Source organism: Dipodomys spectabilis, unplaced genomic scaffold (assembly GCF_019054845.1).
Source record: "Dipodomys spectabilis isolate Male_0828 unplaced genomic scaffold, ASM1905484v1 ptg000477l, whole genome shotgun sequence".
In the NCBI taxonomy this organism is placed as follows: Eukaryota; Metazoa; Chordata; class Mammalia; order Rodentia; family Heteromyidae; genus Dipodomys; species Dipodomys spectabilis.
Window position 1 is genome coordinate 1066519 of NW_024871154.1, and position 14831 is coordinate 1081349.

General features: G+C 39.5%; 1 long non-coding RNA gene across 1 annotated transcript in view; it reads right to left on the bottom strand.

The window, feature by feature from the left end:
* Positions 1-358: 358 nt before the first annotated feature.
* The window catches only part of LOC122098403, a 165742-nt gene continuing 151269 nt past the window's right edge, over positions 359-14831 (bottom strand). The window contains exon 3 of the long non-coding RNA XR_006145735.1: positions 359-407. This is a non-coding gene — a long non-coding RNA (uncharacterized LOC122098403). The remainder of the gene's footprint in view (positions 408-14831) is intronic.

Here is a 14831-nt window from a genome sequence, read left to right on the forward strand (position 1 = left end):
GTGGGGGAGTGTTGTGGAGATGGGTGGGCAGGAATAGTAGGGAAATAACAAAGGAGGAGGCAACAATAATTGATAAGAAATGTACTCACTACCTTCCTCATGTAACTGTAACCTCTCTCTATGGTATTTTCACAAAAAAATCAATAATCAAAAAAAGAAAAAGAAAGCTGGGTTTTTGTACTTTTATCATATTAAGATAATTTCAGATTTTTCACTACCCCCCACACCGTATATTACCTCTTTGTTACGGGTCTCAACCATTATAATATTACTTGCCAAACTGTGACAGTTCCCAAGAAGTATTCATAAGTGTTTCACAATAGTTTCTCATGGATAATCATGTTTTAAACACTATTGACATTGTTTGCTTTTAAAACAAAGCAATATGCATTTTTTTGCCTGAACTGCTTGCAGCAATTTTTAAATTAAGTTTTTTATTGTGAAAATACCGTACAGAAGGGTTTCAGTTACATGAGCAAGGTAATGAGTACATTTCTTATCCATCATTGCTGTCTCCTACTTTGTTTTTGCCCTACCATCCCTTCCCTCCCATCTCCTCAGCTACACCTCTCCCTCCACCTCTCACCCCAGCCAAAATTTAAATTTGTTTTTCACATACTGTCTTGTACATCTCATTGTTGCAATGGGTCCATCTGTATTCCTGTATAAACAATTTGTTTTTACCCTTCCCCTCCCAAAATCATAACAATACCAAATACAGTGAAAACAGGGATTATACTATGGGGGAGGAACATACAAAGCAACAATAAAATATCAGACGGTACCCTATACATACGTTATATTAAGTGAAGTAAGCCAGGAAAAAAGAAACATAGGTCCAATGGTTTCCCTTATTTGCAATAACTAGTATATATCTGGGACAAGCAGAAAAGGTCAGATGAGATGAGGTTATGCGAAATGAACCCCAACATAGGGATACAAGGGGCTTTTTTTCTTACTTGCTATTGTTTCTAACTTATTTATAAGTACCATACTTACAGCAATTTTAACCTAAGATTTTAATGACCTTATCCTGGAAAACATTTTGAGTGTACTTTCAAAAGTTTGGCATTCTTTTCAGAGACATTTCAAATACTGTACGCTTGTTTTTTGTTGTTTGTAGAAAGATACAATATTTTGCTAGTACTGTAAAATACAAGAATGAAAAATATTTGTCCACACAGATGTTAGATAAGATGTCTTTTTTCAAAGTTCACAGGAGTTTTTTGCTTTTTACTTTTTTGTCTTTTTATTTATTAATTGTAAAACATCAGGTCTGGACTTACTGAGTTTAATATTAATTTTAATGTATTCTTTTATAAAGACTAGCATAAGAATTTCAAATAACATGTTCATAATAGGTATCCACTTAATTAAAGACATTTTTACTTTGGGTTTGCTCCTTTGTAGTTAGGGCATTTTTCCTTTTTTGTGTATTTATTTATTTTTTGTGTTTATATATATATATATATATATATATATATATATATATAATGGAAAAAAGTTATATAGAGGGGTTACAGTTACACAAGTATTGTAACTAGTACATTTCATAGAGAGCATTGTTACCTCCTCCTTTGTTTTCACTCTACCTTCCCTTCCCTTCCCATCTCCCCAACTCCGCCTCTGCCCCATCCCCCTGGTATTGTAAAGCTGGTTTTCAACATAATGTACTTTACATCTCTTTGTCACAATGGGTCAGCCTGCATTCCCATTTAAGCATTCCCCAGTATCCATTCCATTCCCTAAATTACAGAAATGTATATGCAAGATGCAGAACACCTGCATAAATCCATTGAGAACAGGGGTTATGCTGTGGGGGAATATACAAAAGAAACAAAAGAATCACATAATGCATTGTAGGTACATCAAAAACACTAGCAAGAAAGAAAAACCCACTTGTATTCCTGTATTGGGGTACATTTTGCTTAACATTATCTCATGTGGTCATATGTACATAGCAATTGACCATCTCTGCTTGTCCTAGACATGTACTAGTCATTGCAAACAATTACAGATATACTTATTTGGGTTTGCTCCTTTGTAATTAGGCATTTCTCTTGTTGGCATGATTGTGCACCACCTGGATGTGATGGGAGCCTAGATATGTGGCACTAGTAAAATATTAATGGTTAGTGTTACACTTACCATTTATCTCAAGTATGTCTAGCCAAATGATTACTAAAGTTATTCAAGGAAATAGATCAAAGACAAATAACATCATTTTCTAAGAATTCTCTAAAATTATAGAATCAGATCTTACACATTCTTGCAGTTTTGAAAAAGTTGTTTAAATAGTTATACTCTAAAGTTTTTCATATAGTAGAGTTAGATTGTGCAATGTCTGAGTAAAATACCTGTTGATTCTAGGGATAAAATGAACATTTAAAATTGTTTGTGTTAAAGGGAATCCTACTGCATTGTTGGTGGGAGTGTAAACTTGTTCAACCACTTTGGAAAACATTATGGAGGGTCCTCAAAAGACTGCACATAGAGCTTCCCCTATGACCCAGCAATCCCACTTTTAGGCATTTACCTGAACGATCACAAACAAGACCATACTAAAGCTACCAGCAGAACTATGTTTATCATAGCATTATTCACCATAGATAAGATATGGAACCAACCTGATGCCCTTCAGTAGATGAATAAATGAAGAATATGTGGTATGTATATGTGTATGTACACACACACACACACACGCACACACACACAAAGGAATTCTATGCCTCTTTCTATCAGAAAGAATGACACTGCCCCATTTGTTAGGAAATTGAAAGACTTGGAAAAATTTATATTATGTGGAGTAAGCCAGGCCCAATGAAACATAGGTCCCATTGTTTCTTCATCTGCAATAACTAGTATATGTCTAGGACAAGCAGAAAAGGTCAAAAGCTATGTACATATGACTATATAATCTGATGTTAAGTGAAATGAACCCGAAGATAGGGACACATGAAGTTTTGTCTTTCTTGCTGTTTTAATTATTTATTTTATATATTGTGAAAATACCATACAGAGGGGTTACATTTACATGGGCAAGGTAATGAGTACATTTCTTATCAATCATTATTGTCTCCTCCTTTGTTTCCCCTTACTATCCATTCTCATCTCCCCTCCCCAGCCGACTTGCCAAAATTGTAAATTTTGTTTTTTTTTAATTGTGAAAATGCCGTACAGATGGGTTACAATTACAGGGGTAAGGCAATGAGTACATTTCTTATCAAGCATTGTTGCCTCCTCTTTTGTTTCCCCTTCCCATCCCTTCCGGTATTTACCCTCCTGTTTCCCAGCACCAAAGTTGTATAGTTCATTATTTGACATAATATCATGGGTCCACTTGTATCCCTATTTAAACAATTTGTTTTTGCTCTTTCTCTCCACAAGGAATACCAACATCAAATACAGTGAAAACAGGTTATACCATGGGGGAGGGAGATACAAAGCAACAAAGAAATATCTTATAAATATGCTAGAAACAATACTTGCTGTTGTTTTTAATGTACTTATAATGTACTATGGTGATTTTTTGTTTCTTTTGTATGTTTTTCTCCCATGGTATAACCTCTGTTTACACTGTATTTGATTCCAATGCCCAGCATCTTATATATACATTTTTTAAAAAAGTTAGGTAGAAGAAGGGAAATAGCAAAACGCTGAAATAAGGACCCATTGTAATAATGAGATGTACAAGATACTATGTTGAAAATGAACTTTACACCTTTGGGTGTGGGAGGGAGGAGTTTGGGAGGTGGAGAGGAAAGGCATGGTAAGGGAAAAACAAATGATGTTTAATAATGCTCCATAGGAAATGGACTTATTACCTTACTCATGTAATTGTAACCCCTCTGTAAAGTATCTTTACAATAAAAAATATTTAAAAATTAAAAAAAAAAGTAAAATTATTTGTCTTCCTAATATGAAAATGTACTCATTAGGGAGTTCAGAGCAAAATCCATGTAAATGTCACAGACTAAATGATAAATGTATTAAAGTAGTAGCTCAGGATTCTATGTAATTAGAAAACACACTAATAATAGATATTGTCCAAAAGTTTAACAAAAGGCTGGAATGAGACATTCCGTATTGAGAGAGGGTGAGAGACATATTCCATGGGAAGCTAGCATGACTACTCATATACCATGGTCACACTTGATGGACACAAAGGCCTTTTTGCCTATACTTGACGGAGTGGAAGTACTGCATACTGACATGCACTCTCTCCTCAGGAATAATGGAAGTCTGCATTCTATACCTAGTGGGCAGGAGTCAAAGCCTTTCGTGATTAGGACAAATGGACTGGACATTCCTTGCTGACAAGGGCAGAAGACATTTGCCTCCATGCTGTGGAGACATTCACAAGAGATCTAATTTGATTACCAAAGCGGAAAGAGAAGCATTACATGCAGAGATGACCTGAAGGCAATGCAGCTCATGCAACAGACACATGGAAGAGGCCCATGTGTCATGAGTTGAAAAACTAAACACATTTCTTTATGGCGCAAGCTAAATTAAACATCTTCACATAGGATGACCGCTAGAATATTGGCATTGTCGGATGAGAAGAGATGGTTAAGTCTTGCTCCATTCTGTGTTTTGAATTGGTTTTGGTTTTGTTTTTTTGTAGATCCTGGACTTGAATTCAGGGCCTGCAGGCTGCCCCTGAGTTATTTTTCTTGAGGCTACTGGTCTACCACTTCTACCACAGCTCCATTTCATCCTTTGGTGGGTAACTGCAGATAAGTCTCACTAACTTCTCTAACACTTCTCTCACTTCACTAACATGCTGGCTTGGAAACAGGATCCTCTTATCTCAACCTAAGCAGATGGATTCCAGCCTAAGGACAGATGGAAAAAGTTAGGTTCATCCTGGGAAGGAAAAAAAGTGAAGACTTAGTGATATAGAGACACTTAGTTTGACATTTACCTCTCTGAGGAGATGACAAATAAAATGACAGAGTATTCCCTGGTCACACAACATATTCCTCACTGAGAAGAGTAATGAGAGTCATTTCGTGCTGTTGATTATCCCTGGGGAGCAGGATCATTGCTTCTATTTTGAAGAACAGTCTAGTAGGCCCATGCTAGTCTAAGTAGATTTCTGCAAATGGATTCTTTGCAGAGTAGATCTTGAGAGACATGAAGTAGATCTGGTGATAACATGAAGGAGCTTGAGTGGATATAGCCCAAGTAGAAGACACACTATGGAGAGAAAGAAAAGGACAAACATCAACAAAAGGACAGAGAAAACAAATAGGACTTCATTGTAAAGAGACAACAAAATGACACTTACCTTCCTGAAGAGAGCTAGAATAGATGAGTCCAACACTAAAGAGGATTGGAATATATACACTCATTCCCTGGAGAGAAGATGTACATGAATTCCAGGTGAAGAGAATTATATTAAGTGGACTCCTTGCACTGGAGTGAGCAACAGGAGATGGGTTCAGGGCAGTATGAGCCTAGGCTTCACCTTCCTCTTTTCTGGAAGAAAGATCCACGATGAAGACAGCTAGAAGACATGCATGTCAGCCTGAGAACATTGGAATAAACACCTTCCAGGCTGATGGTAGGAAAAGAAATATGTTCCTTGTTCAGGGGATATAGTATGGTAACCTTCCACGGATCTATACCATGGATAGACACCTAGGAACACACACCTTCCATGCTCTGGATGTTGGAAGAGGACCTTTCATTCTGAGAAGAGCTGCAGGAGAAACATTACACAATGCCCCAAACTGGAAGGGACATCTGCCACACTCAAAAACTGAACCAGTTATTGATGTGATGAATTACATTAGTTGATTTGCGTATATTGAACCAGCTTTGCATCCCTGAATGAATCCTGTTTGATCGTGGTGTATGATTTTTTTGATGAGTTGTTGAAGTCGATTGGCCAAAATTTTGTTGAGAAGTTTTGCATCAATGTTCATCAAAGAACTAGGTCTATAGTTCTCTTTCTTTGATGAATCCCTGCCTGGTTTTGGGATGAGGGTTATGATGGTATCATAGAAAGAGTTTGGTAGTGAATTCACTTTCAATTTCATTGAAGAGTTAGAAAGTGTTACTGTGGCTCATGTGGTAGAGTTCTAGCCTTGAGCAAATAGAAACTCAGGGACAGTGTCCAGGCCCTGAGTTCATGCTCAAGACTGAAAGAAAAACAACAAAAGATGTGATTAAATAGAAATCAATTCTCATGATGTTTCTCAGGCACTTCAACCAAGTCAGGTAAATAGTGTTTAACCCATGTTGGCTTTTATATGTATGAATCAAAAAAAATTGTCGAAATAGAAAACAAATCCTCATTGCATGTTGAAGAAAGACAGCATAGGAAAGTTCTCATGAGCAAGGATGGAAGAGCTCCATTACATTGTGAGATGCTTGGCTGCACACTCCTTCCATGCTCAAGAGGACAGATGAGAAACTTTACATTCTGAAGAGTGCTGCAGTGAGGTGCCCTGAGTACCCACAGGCAAGGGTCATGACTGTTGAAGATGAAGAACTCAATGTGTACAGAGATTGGAGAAGAGGTACTTCATACTGACAATCATGTCATCCTTAGGGAGCTGGAAGACCTGGATTCTATGCCTACCAAGCTGGAGTCAAGCCTTCCAAAGTAAGGACATAGGTAAGAAACATTCCTTGCTTTGAGAAGGGTAGAAACCATTTGCCTCCATACTGGTGGGTCCTTACAAAGAGCACTACCTTGGTTAGCATTGATGAAAGAGATGGATTACATACAGAAAATATCTGCAGGCAATGCATTTCATGCAACAGGGAAATGGAAGACAACCCATCTGCCCTGAGTAGAATGATTAAATATGTTTCTTGCTGAGGTCAGATGAATGAGGAGAGTCAGTCTGGATACAAGCACTGCAAGCTGAGAAGATGGTTAATTCTTGCCTGGTAATATTGCTTGGGTTTTCTTTATCTTCTTTTCTACCTCTTCAGGGCTTGATTTAAGGGCCTGAGCTCTCTCCATGATATTATTTTTCTCAAGGCTAGTGGATGCACAACTCTGCTTTGGAAGGTAATTGCAGATAAGTCTCACAATATTTTGGCACTGACTCACTATGAATCAGGGTCTTCTGATCTCTAACTCAGCAGATGGAATCCAACCTGAGGAGAGATGAGAATGGTTAGTTTCATCCTGGGAAGGGAAAAACGTCATGAATTTATTTTCTTTATTGTGCTGAATTTATGAGATAGATATTCCATGGGAATGCTTACCTGTTTGAGGAGAACACAAATCATCTGATACTGTATTTCATGTTAACTAAACACTTCCCTTCTTGAGAAAAGTGTTTAGATTCATTTCATAGTGAGAAGACCACAGGGTCATTGCTTCTATATTGAAGAAGAATAGAGACACTCAAGTTATACTCAGAAGATTTCTGCACACAGATTCCTTTTGGAGTAGATTTGGAGAAGACATATATCTGTAAAGGAGCAGCAGTGGATGGATCCCATGTTGAATAGAGACAGAAGAAATCAATTCAAACTATGAAGAGAGAAAGAAAGGACAAATGTCAGAAGCAGAACAGAGGAACCAAATAGGACTGCATGTTAAGAGATACTAAAATGACACTTACCTTTCTGAGGAAAACTGCCCTAGATGGGACAAACACTAAGGAGAATTGCAATATAGACACTCCATTCCTTGAATAGAGGTGGGATGGATTTCACGCTATAGGGAATTACATTGGATGTTCTCCTTGCACTGAGTTAAGCAGTAGTTGTGTAATCAGGGTGTATAGGACTGGACTTGACACTCAGATCTGCAAAAATAGAGACACCCTGAGAGCTGAGACACATGTAATTCACGCTGAGGACAATGGGACTAGACAGTTTCTAGGCTGAAAACAGCAAAGGATAATCCATTCCTTGCTCATGGTGGACAGAACAGGCATTATCCACATGAGTAAGGCAGGAAGAAAGGCTGGAAAAGCTACATTCCATGGTGAGATGCCAGTCAACTCACACCTGCCATACTCAGAAAGAGGAAGGAGGCACTTTCTGATGAGCCTGCAAGAGACACATTACATCTTGCCTCAAAATTGAGGACATTTTTTCCATGTACAAAAAGGCTGAGCCTAAGACAGCCATATTTTGGCAGTCTGAGTGACAAAGTCCATGGATAGCTGTTCTGAGTGCTAACGTACCAGGGTCAAGACAGGTAGAGACTAAAAACCTCCCTGTCTAAATGTACCAGAGAAGAATAGCCTATTACTATACTGAGTCCATCAACAAGGACATTGGAGCTGGGTGTTAGTGGCTTCTGCCTGTAATCCTAGCTACTCAAGAGGCTGAGATCTGAGGATCATGGTTCAAAGCCAGCCCTGGTAGAAAAGTCCATGAGACTCTTATCTCTAATAAATCATTTGAAAACCAGAAGTGGCTCAAGTGGTAGAGCACTAGCCTTGAGGTGAAGATTTGAGGGACAGAGACCAGGTTCAGAGTTCAAGCCACATGACCCACCAAAGCAAAAAAACAATACCAAAAACAGTAACCCAAAGGTGTTGGAAGACATGTATGCCATGCCTATTATAGCTGGAGTCAAAGCCTTCCACAGTCAAGACAAATGTAGGACACATTCCTTGCTGAGAAGGGCTGAAGACTTTTCCTGCAGTCTGAAGGACCCTTCACAGAAAAGCTACCTTGATTAGCAAATTTGAAAGAGATGGATAGCCTGCAGAGAATTCCTGCAGCTACTACATCTCATGAAACAGGGAAACCAAGTGGTCCCATCTCTATTGAGGGGGAGTAACAGACACATTTCCTTCCAAGGCAAGCTAAATGAGAAACCTTCATTTAAGTGGAGATGCAGATACCGCTAGTGAAGGCTGAAAACAGATGGTTAAGACTCCATTCTTAGTTTTGCTTCTGTTTTGTTGTTTTCTGTCAGTCCTAGGAGTTGAACTCAGTGCAGGGCCCTTATCTGTGAGGTTTTTTTGGTCAAGACTAGCAATCTACCACTTAAGCCACACTTCTACTTTGAAATTCTCTGGGTAATTGCAGATAAATCTCACAAACTCTTCTTCATGTCTTGGCTTTGAATCCAGAATCTTGTCTTATACCTGAGCAGATGGATACCAATATGAAGAAAAATAGGAAAGATTAATTCCTTCCTAGGAAGGCAAAAAGTGATGAAAAGATGCAAGTTAATGCTTTGTTCACTGAGGAGAGAATAAATACTCTGAAAGAATATTACATGCTGACTAAAAGATTCCTGATTGAGCAGGTGGCTCGGTGCATTTCATACTGAGGAATCCACATTGATAAGAATTCTTTTTATTTGGATCAATATTAATTAATTTATTTAACACAGAATAATCCAGGAGGACTGTGATGTAAGTTAAGGTAAATAAATAATTGCAAATTGAATTTCCCTCTTTGTGTTTTGATGATTCAAGTAAAATTAATTTGATATTTTCTCCCATATAGAATTTTTTTTTATAAAATAAAGATGTTGTACAGAGGGGTTACAGTGACTTGAGTAAGGCAACGAGTACATTACTTGTTGAGCACCATTACCACTTTCCTTGTTGTTCTCCCACTTTCCCTCCCCTCCCCCACCTCCCACACTGCTCCCCACCCCATCTCACCCAAAGTTTATTTTTATTGTGAAAATACTGTACAGAGGGGTTACAATTACATGGGCAAGATAATGAGTACATTTCTTATCAAGCATTGAAGCCTCCTCCTTTGTTTCCCCTTCCCAACCCTTCCCATCCTCTCCCAGCCATCACACCCAATCCTCCTCCCCCCATCAAAGTTGTAAAGTTTGTTTTCGACATACCGACTTGTACATCTCATTGTTGCAATGTTTCCACCTCTATCCCTATTTAAACGATTTGTTTTTCCCCTTCCCCTCCACAAATTTTACCTACATCAAATACAGTGAAAGCAGGGGTTATACCGTAGGGGAGGGACATACAAAGCAACAAAGAAATAATCTTATGAGCTAGAAAAAAATCACATGAAAAAAATTGAATATCTTAGGGTTCATTTCCCTTACATCAACTTATTGGACCTTTTCTACTTGATTCAGACATATATCAGTTATTTCAAATAAGGGAAACCATGAGACCTATGTTCCTTTGGGCCTGGCTTACTTCACTTAATATAATTTTTTCCAAGTCTTTCCCTTTTCTAACAAATGGGGCAATGACATTCTTTCTGATGGAGGCATAGAATTCCATTGTGTGTATGAACCACGTTTTCTTGATCCATTCATCTACTGAGGGGCATCTGGGTTGGTTCCATATCATAGCTATGATAAATAATGCTGCAAGAAACATAGTCGTGCTGGTAGCTCTAATGTGGTGTTGTTTGTGAGCATTTGGGTAAATGCCCAAAAGTGGGTTTGCTGGGTCATAGGGGAGCTCTATGTGAAGTCTTTTGAGGAACCTCCATACTGCTTTCCAGAGTGGTTGAGCAAGTTTACAGTCCCATCAACAATGCTGTAAGATTCCCTTCTGTCCACATCCCCTCCAGCATATGTTGTTAGTAGAGTTCTTGATTATAGCCATTCTAAATGGGGTGAGGTGGTATCTCAAAGTTGTTTTGAATTGCATTTCTTTTATGGCTAGGGAGGTTGAGCATTTCTTCATGTGTCTATAGGCCATCCTTCTTTCCTCTTCAGAGAAGCTTCTCTTTAAGTCTTTAGCCCACTTATTTATTGGACAGTTGTTTCTTTGAAGATTTGTTGTTGTCCCCCAAAGTTGTTATGGTCATTTCCAATATACTATCTTGTGGTTGTCATTGTTGAAATGGGTCAACCTGTGTTCTTGTTTTGTTATTCTCCTTCCCTTCCCCAGATTAGACAAATGTATATACAAGATGCAGGGTATCAAAATAAAGCACATCACAATAAAAAAATCAAGCACAGTAACAATATGGGCTATACCATAGGGGAAAGAACATACAAAGGAAACAAAAAAATCATAGTACATTTTAAACAACAACAAGGAGGAAGGATTCTTCTTTCCATATCTTGGGGTTCATTTCATTTAGCAACCTTTTATATGGTCATATGAACATAATGTATGAGCTTTTTCTGCTCAGTTGAGAAAATTAAGGGATAGGATTTCTAAGTCAAAGTAGACAGGAGAAGACCCATGCTATGCTGAATAGATTTCTGCACATGGATTTCTTGTGGATTGGATCTCAAGAACACTGTATGCTCTGAAGCAGCTCAACTGGTTGGATCTCATGGTGAAGAGAGATTGAAGAAATCAATTCTATGTTCTGAAGAGAGAAGGAAAGAAGAAATATCAACAGAAGAATAGAGGAAACAAATATGACTTTTTGCTAATGAGACACCAAAATGGCACTCACCTTCCTGAGGAGAGTTGGACTAGATGGCTTTCATGCTTAGGAGAATTAGAATATCTCCATTCCCTTCAGAGAAGTTATGCAAGGACTCCATGCTAAAGAAAATTACACTAGGTATACTTCTTGCAGTGACATGAGCAAAAGGACACAGATTCAGGACTGTCCAGGCCTATACTTGATATTTCCCTTCCTCAGAGCTGGAAGAAATAGATCCACCCTGAGGAGAGCTTGAAGACATGTACATCAGCATGAAGACAATGGGAATAGACACTTTACAGGCTGATGGCAGCCAAACAAATTCCATTCCTTGATCAGGGGTGACTGAATAGGTACTTTGCCCTTGAGCGAGGCTGGAAGAAATTCATCCATGGTGAGCCACTTGGCAGCACACAAATTCCATGCTCAGGAGGATGGAGGAGGCATTTTTCATCTCAGGAGAGCTGCAAGGGACAAATTCCTCTTGCCCCAACACAGAGGAAACATCTTCAGGTTCATAAAGACTGGACTTAAGACATTCCATACTCAGAGAGGCTGGCAGAAACCTTCCATGGAAAGCTACCCTCTGTACCCACAAGCCAACATTAAAATAGATGGAGACCAAGAAATCTATGTCCATACATAGTGGAGTAGATCTAACCTGCTGAAACTCACTCTAATACACAGGGCAACAGGAAAGTATGGATTCCATGACTAGCACTGAAGTCAAAGACTTCCAAGATTAGCATAATTTTTGGATACAATCCTTCCTGAGTAGAGCAGAAGCCATTTGCCTTCCTGGTGTAGGATCCTTCCGTGGTAACCGGCCTTGATTTTCAGAGCTGAAATGGATGCATTACTTGCAGAGAAGACCTTAAGGCTGTGCATTTCATACAACAAGGAAATGCAAAACAACCCATCTGCCCTGAGTAGAAAGATTAAACATGTTTCTTGCTGAGGCAAGATAAATGACAAGGAGAGTCAGTCCAGATACATGCATTGCAGGCAGAGAAGAGATGGTTAGCTTTTGTCTGACTATGTTGTTTGGGTTTTGTTTATCTTCTCTTTTTTGCCTGTTCAGATTTTGAATTCAGGGCCTGGGCTTTATCTATGAGATTATTTTCTCAAGGCTAGTGCTCTACCACTGGAACCACAGCTCCACTTCCAGACTTTTTTGTACGGATATTGATAATATGTCTCACAACATTTTTGGCACAGACTCACTTTGAATCAGGATCTACTGATCTCAAACTCAGTAGATGGAATCCAACCTGAGGAGAGATGGAAAGATTAGTTTTATCTTGGAAAGGGGAAAAAGTTATGAATTTATGAGGTAGATACACTATGTAAACACTCACCTCTTTGAGGAGAACACAAATCATTTGGGAGTGTATTCCATGTTCAATAAACACTTCCCGACTTGAAAAAAGTGGTTAGATTAGTATCAAACTGATGAGTTCAAAGGGACATTGCATTCAACATTGTAGAAGACTAGAGGACACTCAAGTTATACTCAGTAGGTTTCTGCACACAGAGTCCTTTTGGAGGAGATTTGGAGAAGACATATATTTGTGAAGGAGCAGCAGTGGATGGATCCCATGTTGAACAAGAGAGACTGCAAAAATCAATTCCAAGCTGTCAAGAGAGAGAAAGGACAAACATCAAAAGAATAACAGAGGAACCAAATAGGACTGAATTTTAAGAGATATTAAAATGACACCTTCCTGAGGAAAACTGGACCAAATGAGACCAATACTAAGGAGAATTGCCATATAGGCTTTGTATTCTGTGAAAAGAATGTATACATGTGTTATATGTGAAAGACAATTACATCCGATGATCTCCGTATACTGAAGTAAGCAGAAGGTGTGGAATCCATGTGGTACAGGATTAGACTTGACATCCATTTCCTCAGATCTGTACAAATAGGTTCACCCTGAGGAGAGCTGAGACACATGTATTTCAAGCTGAGGACAATGGGACTAGACAGTTTCTAGGCTGAAAACAGTAAAGATTGACCCATTCCTTGCTCATGGCAGACAGAAGAGGCTCTCTTCACATGAGTAAGGCTGGAAAAGCTCTATTCCTTGGTGAAAAGTCAGACAGCACCCACCTCCCATACTCAGAAAGAGAGAGGAGGCACTTTCCATTCTCATGAGATCTGCAGGAGACACATTACATCTTGCCTCAAACTGGAGGAGACATCTTCCATGTTCACAAAGCCTGAACCTGAGGCATGCAATATTTGGGCAGTCTGGGAGGCACAGTCCACAGAGAGCTGCTCTGGGTACCAGGGTCAAGACTGCTTGAAACAAGTATATATTTGCCTACATGTGCTAGAGAAGAACAAGTCCATACTTATAATCAGTCCATTAACATGGGCACTGGGGCCGGGCACCAGTGGCTCATGCCTATAATCCTAGCTACTTAGGAGTCTGAGATCTGAGGACTGTGGTTCAAAGCCAGAAAGGACAGGAAAATCCATGAGAATCTTATCTCTAATAAACCACCAAAAAACCAGAAGTACCTCTTGTAAGTTCTACATAAGGGACACCTCCCCACCTCTTGGCTAAGTTTCATCGAGTGTCTGTTACCTAGGTAACTGGCACACCTGCTAGCAGTCACCTCCCCCTCCTGCTAGGTTACTTCCTGAATCACCTCTGGTCACATGCCTCCCATCTGACCTTAAGAGGGTCCCTACCCAAGGTCACCTCCCAATCCAGTGTGGCCACACCTTTCCCCCACATGGCCACAACTCTTCCTGTCCCGGGGTGCTTCTCCCCCTTCCTTTTTCAGCCATGCCTCCCCACCATGCATGGGGCAGCAGTTTGGTAAATAAATTTCTTTGCCTGCCTGAATAGCAAGTGGTGTTCTCTTCATCCGCTACCTAATGAAACTTACCTCTTTAATATAGCTTACAGCTCAGTGGCTCAAGAGGTAGAGCACTATCCTTGAGCTGAAGAGCTGAGGGACAGAGCCCAGGCCTAGAGTTCAAGCCCCATGACCCACAAAAACAAACAAACAAACAGGGCATTAGAAGAAATGTATTCCAAGCCTACTAGAGCTGGAGTCAAAGCCTTCCACAGTCAGGACACAGTCAGGAGACCTTCCTTGCTGAGAAGGGCAGAGTAGTCCTTGTCCTGCAGGTTGAAGGATGCTTCACAGGAAAACTACCTTGATTAGCAAAGTTGAAAGAGATGGATAACATGCAGAGAAGTCCTGCAGCTAATACGTCTCATGCAACAGGGAATCCAACGGTCACATCTCTACTGAGGAGAAACAATGGACACATTTCCTGCAAAGGCAAGCTAAATGAGAAACCTTTGTTTAAGAGGAAATGCAGATACAGCCATTGTATGTTGAAAAAGATTGTTAGTTTTGTTTCTGTTTTGTATTTTTCTGTGAGTCCTAGGCCTTGAACTCAGGGCTAGGTCCCTATGTGTTAGGGTTTTTCCTCAAGACTAGTACTCTTCCACTTGAGCTATACTTCCACTTTGAGATGTTCTGGGTAATCGCAG